The sequence below is a fragment of the Pteropus vampyrus genome, unplaced genomic scaffold (assembly GCF_000151845.1).
Source record: "Pteropus vampyrus isolate Shadow unplaced genomic scaffold, Pvam_2.0 Scaffold177, whole genome shotgun sequence".
Taxonomy (NCBI): domain Eukaryota; kingdom Metazoa; phylum Chordata; class Mammalia; order Chiroptera; family Pteropodidae; genus Pteropus; species Pteropus vampyrus.
Window position 1 is genome coordinate 3,756,215 of NW_011888958.1, and position 6,397 is coordinate 3,762,611.

A 6,397-nucleotide genomic window follows, 5' to 3' on the forward strand; every position below is an offset into this window, starting at 1 on the left:
GGGGGTGACCCAATTATACCCACAAACATAATATTGAGCAAAAGAAGACAGAACAAGGAGTACTATATTATTCCATTTTTATAAAGTTCAAAATCAGACAAAACTAAGCCAAGGTGACATAAGTCAGGAGAGTGGTTACCTCTAGTATCCTCCCATGGAGGCGGGGTGGTGAAATAGGAGAGCACATGCGAGAGCTTCTAGAATGTTGGTAATACTTCTACTTTTTAATATAAGTGATAGTTCTACATACGTGTTAAGTCTGCAAAAATTTATCAAAAGGTGAAAACATAGAATCTGTGGGCTTTTCTCTATATAGGTTACACTTTTTTTTTAATAAGAGAAAACATCAAGGTATTTATGAGTGCGTGTATCTGTATATTTTGTATAAGTTTAAAAGTACATAAATATATTTGGAAGAATAAAGTGATTTTTCTTCATAAAATTGGCATTGTGTACAATTCCTAACAAGTATTTTTCTCTTATTACACTATGACTAGTTTCCCTTCATGCACATATTTCAGAATAAAAAGCTGTATGGCTGCATTGCTGAATGAATTTTTGGATACAATCATAAACTGCTACACATTATTTCCAAATTTCTACCCTCATAAGCAATATTTCAATGAACACCATGGTACAAATATATTTGTTCATGTCTCTATTTCATTAATTCCCTGGACCAAAGTATACACTGAACGATGCTACAAAGTATGCAATAAACTCTAGAAATTATTTCACCAACATTATTTTTTAAATCTTCGTATTCATTAGCTAGATGAACACTTAACTACATGGAAAATTGGGGTATCAGAATTAATAATTTCTCTGGAGTTCTGCTTTGTAAAAAGACTCATCTTAAAGTTTTAGAGCATTTTACATAAATGGATCTATAGTCTTAGAGAAAACACTCTCTAGCTATAAATAAATGCCTTGAGAAATAAATTAAATCTATGACGTCAGGAGTGATTAAAAAAATCAATGAAGCCTCAAAACAAATGACAGAATAAAAAAACAAATAAGTTGTATACATGCATTTTTGTTATATGTGTATAAAAATTACATAAGGATATTTAAGAAAGTATTAAATATATCTCTGGATTAGTTGTATAATTTTTACTTTAAGTTTTCTTTCATTGCTTATTTACAGTGAACATACGTCAACCATCTTTAAGATTAAAAAATAAGCTAGATGAACAGAGAAATAGTCCCTTGTTTAAAAAATAAGATAATAGACATCTTCTCCCTTATTCACAAAACAAATTAAATTGGTGGGAGAGACTTTTCTCGATTTTAAGATTTTTCTCCCATACATTTTCGTCAACCTCTGGCATCTCACAGAGTTTCTGCTAGCAAATACCAACAAAGCACATACACAGCAGAACAAATGAAGAAAGAACAGTATTAGGAAAGAAATAAAAAATCATGCTTAATTGAGGCAGTTTCCCAACCCCCTCCAAACTTGAGCCAGTGGTTGTGACTTTGTATCAGGTCCTAAGATTCAATTAATTATATCAATATTTCATGGTTCTCTATCACCACGACTTCCAGATGCTCTATATCTAAACAAAAATAAGGACTAGAGACTTCCTTGTCACCAGAAGTGTAGCCTTAGGTCTAACATTAGTTACATCCTGGAGATCCATAAAGGTTAATTCACTTCTCTATGAAAACAAGATTACTTTACTCGCCAAGTGGAATTTTACCCATTGTCTCAATTATCCTTAGCAAGAGAACTAATGTCACTTCATTTTTCAGAGAGAAAAACAGAAGCCCAGTGGAATTCACTCTCCCAGCCAATCGAGCCATCCGCACTGAGCTATAGAATTGAAACCAGAATTAGAATCTAAATTTCCTGATCCCTTCCTTCGTAGTAGTGTCTTGCTTATTAACAGTAATTAAAAACAGAACCTTGGCAAACCAAAGAAGATCAAAACCCTAAGATCAAAACAGCAGCAGCCTTCCTGGTGCCCCTTGGTTTCAACCACGTGAAGGTCAGTCACAGTCTTGAATCAACCAGGAACCCTGCTACTTTGGAAGAAATAGGCTGACTCAAAAGAGTAAACATCCCACGATAGTAAAAGCCTTAGTCTCCCAGCCTAACTTCAAACAAGAGAAAACTAAGAGAGTAAACAGCTACGTTTACACTGTCGTCACTTTTTTTTTTCACAACTGGATTTGAAATGTAGGCTATTATGAAGAGTCTCTTGGCTATAGTTCAAGGGAAACAGAACATCCTAAGGCAAAAATATTTCAGCTTTCCCAAACCCCACTTCTTTCAGCCAATTTCAGAAAGTTCTCTTTATCTCAACTTGAAAATTCCTGTTACATTTATTTGTTCTAACTGTCAAGAAGATCCTCAGAATACAGTATTCCAGTGGCTAGAGTTAGCGCAAAGGTCGCTTTAAGTGTGTCCACACCTTAGAACACATGGGAAGTCCCATGGGAAGTGCCCGGACATGACGGGGGAGGCCAGAGTATAGGTCTCTATGGGTCCAATATAGCACCAAGACATACAGATTAAGAATGAAAACCTGATTAACCAGGTGATTAACCAGATTCTAGAGAGCACTACTAATATCAAATCCTAAAACCCAGAATACAAGTACACATGCATTCAATGGATCACTCAGCTGTACAGTAACAGCACGAACTGTGGACAATGTGCTCAACAGCTAATGGAGATGATGATATATAAGCAGAAATGATAACTGGACACATGATATAATCATCATAACTCCTATGGTTTACTGAGAGCTTAGCACCTGCTTAGAATTTTGTCTATTTTCATTTAAGATTCTCAACTGCCCTGCTACAAACTGGGCAAGGTATTTATCCTCTCTGTGCCTCCATTTCTTCATTTCTAAAAAGAGGATAACATCTAGGACTGAGGTGAGGGTCAAAACATGTAAAAACACTTAGAACAATGCCTAGCACATGGCAATTGATCAACAAAGCTCAGCTCTTATTATTATTATAATCACTGGTATAACTACTGCTATTACTACTGGAAAGACTACAAAGAAAAATAAAATAAAGAGAAGAGCACTAAGAGAAAGAAGAATGGCAACTGCCATGTAATAGCCAGAAGACATTAGGCAAGCTCCTTCAGTTTCCTCATCTGTAAAATGAGATGACACCACCTGCTCCATCCTCCCCCTCATGGGGTTGTCCTGGAGGCAACAAGAAAGCATCTTTAGCCACAAAACACACAGCTAATGTCATACATTGTCTTTGACCAGAGGACCTCACAAACCTCGGATACAATAAACTTTCACAGTGAGCTGTGAAACAACTGTGGGCATTAAATGAATATTCTGGATGTCACTCCAACAACAACAAAAATCTAAAATATATGCTTTTTTTAAATCCCACAACAGCTAGATGAAAAGTAAACTCACGGTAAACTCTCTACTACCTAGTGTCATCAAATATCATACCTGGAACCTGCACTGGCAGAATAATCACAATTTTGAGGAAAGCATTTGACCTCATTTTAAAGGTAACCCCAAAGTGCTGAGAATACTGACCACAGGCTGGTTTTGGGTACCACAGGTAAATACAGAAAAGCAGATCTAAACTGCATTTTATTTCAGCTATGAACCTTTGAATAAAGTGATTTTCAAGTTTTACTCTTTATTATGCCTTACAAAGTTTCCTTTCACTACATACTAATGTAAAACAGAGGGTAAATAGAAGGAAAAGTTTCCAATTCAGGCTTCTTCAACTTCAAACGCACATACACAAAAGCTGCTGGCACTATTTTAATCTTGTGGTCAGTGTTGTAAGATCACAGACACCAAAGAGATGACTCCGGTCCTGTGAAATTTTCTGATTAGATGCCATCCTTCTTTATCCCCAGGGATCTACTCATTAGCTAGCAATGTGCTTTCAAATATGGTTTTAATATTTTAACAAAGAAAATATTAACATTAGAATCATTTTTCCTGTTTTCCAAATTAGCTAAAATTAGCATCTATTACTTACCTAGTCAGCAAAAGGGAATCCTTTGAAATAAACCAACAGGCATGAAAAACTATTTTAACTGAAAATTCTGTAAAATTATCTAATATCTCTATTACTTATTTTGTTTGGTACAACTACTGCAATAACTGGGAAAAATCATGTGTTTTGCAATAGCAATTCAGGTAAGAAATATTTGTCATCCAACTGTTATAACCAACAAATGTTAGAGATTTTTACACTCATCAGAGTATTACACACTTAAATAAGAGATAATTATGCTAAGCAATATTAATATCAAATGCATATCTCCATATAGCACATATGCATTTAAATAGTTAACCACCAGTACAACCAATGAGAGAGAGACTATCCAGACTCTCTCCCCATTCACAGCTGAGAATGGCCAGATTCTGCTCGACTAAAATCCAATTTTGTTTTTAAAGAAAATCCGCAGGAAAGAAACAGCAATCCGCGCAGGTGTACAGGATTCAGCTTCAGCTCTGACTGATAATGTCTCTCATCTCAAAACAAAAAATAGAGGAAAACCGCTTATCTTCCTTAACACAAGGGGTGACACAAGTCAACAAATATTTTCTCCAAATGGGGGGGACACTGTACCTTGATTCTAACTCTAGAATCTTCCCGGCAACTGAATGCTAATTTCTTTTTGATAGATGTGAAGTGAATTCTTTACGCTCACCTGTAATCTTTTTTGTATTTTGCTAAAATTAGCTAAATTCATACTGTTTCTGAATGCAAGGTTCAATAAGTCACCACGGTCCAGCCTGGGGAACATTGTAAGATTTTGTTTACCAGTTGTCCTCATGCTTTATTCCCATGAAAGAAGCTAATCTATTATTCATCTAACTGAATTTAAAATAAACAAACAAATAAATAAATAAATTGAAAAGGCCTCAGACAACTGAGAATCCTCTACATATCAGGTAATATGAAGGAGGTCACACTTTTTGAAGAACACAGTTTCTCTGATTTACCTTCTCCACCCCTGTTCAGATACCAGAAGTCAAAATTCCTACTCATGTTTTCAACTTACTAATGGATTTTCTTTCTAACGCTGTGATAAGTAAAAATTGTCCATGAAGCAATTAGATTGTATGCTATCTTCTACTAGCTGCAATTATTTCACATGAACAAGTTTTTCTCTCCTCAAATAGAATGTAAGCCCATTTTGAAAGTTCATTATCACAAATATTTTATACTTAAACTTGGCAGCTCCTAACTTTCACTTAGCCTTTTAATCCTGGCACGAATTTGTCCTGGGGTGAAGGTGGCCCCACGTTTTGGAACTGGCTCTGTTCGGCACAGAACAAGTGCCAGTAGCTAGCTCTTCTCCATTCCAGGCTTTAGTGGGAAGGACCATATAATCAACCTATTTAAAATCTCCCAGAGCTACAGCTAGCATTCATGATTCCCTCACATAATACAAAAACTGCAACTCCACAGCCTGTGGGGGTAAAGTCTAGAGTTCAACTATGCTCTCTCTGTGCAAACAAAGGAGGAAGCAGCACGCACCTCCTGGGCCTGGCTGACAGTGTCTTATGTCAACACCAATCTCCAAGAACCAAAGAGAAAGAGGTCAATCTTGTTTCTCACAATGCTGCTCAGTATATGAACTATTTACAAAAAAATAAATCACATCTGATCTTCCAGGATGAGCAAAAGGATTATCAACCTGGGAACTGTGGATGGGAAATGGTCTCAGGCATTGAAAAGTTTGATGCATATTCATTCCCTAGTCTAAGAACCAGGAATCAGGAGAGTGTGGGAAGTTTCTGAACTTCTGTTTTCTGAAGTTGCTCCAATTTCAAAACAATCTCCTATAACCCCAAGGAAAAGTAAAGAATACTTCTATTTTTTTTTTTTCAGAATAAATGCTAATTTGATTGAGAATTTTACACTGGTCCCATTGAAGTAAATAAAACCATTCTTTGTGTCCAGGGGGCTGGAAAGGGCTGTCGCTCCACACCATTTATAAAGGCCCTAGACACCTAAGAGGTGGCCATGGAGATTACTTTCAGAGACATGAATTGCCTGGCTCTCTCCCTAATGCACCTGCTAAGCATACACAGAAACCAGGTCCCCAATTCAAGAGTATCTGAACATATACACCAAAAAAAAAACAACAATGAAAAGAGAGTCCTAACACCATCAACATCTGACTTTTAAAAATGCCTTGTTCTGTTTTTCTTTAATGACTATAATAGGATTTTTCCTGGACAGAAACTGATAAGCAAAGAAAAACATGTCCAAGACTGTCTGGATTTCACATGTTATTTTTTCCCCATGGGTCCAAGAGATAAAAAGTGTAACTCTAAGCTCTTCTTCTCCCTCCCACTTAGGCGCCAAGGGATGGACTCCACAGAGCTCCCGTGGAGAGTGGGGTCTCCTGTGTAAGAGCTTTTCAGCACGGGGA

General features: G+C 36.5%; 1 protein-coding gene across 13 annotated transcripts in view; it reads right to left on the reverse strand.

The window, feature by feature from the left end:
* Positions 1 to 6,397, reverse strand: part of SIPA1L1 (signal induced proliferation associated 1 like 1) — a 348,029-nt gene that overhangs the window by 235,840 nt on the left and 105,792 nt on the right. The window contains exon 1 of one of the 13 annotated variants that reach the window (XM_023537067.1): positions 140 to 160. The exons of the other annotated variants lie outside the window; for them this stretch is intronic. The gene's annotated coding sequence lies outside the window, so the exon portion shown is untranslated. Of the gene's footprint in view, positions 1 to 139; positions 161 to 6,397 lie in introns of those variants that run through there. 13 annotated transcript variants of the gene reach the window in all.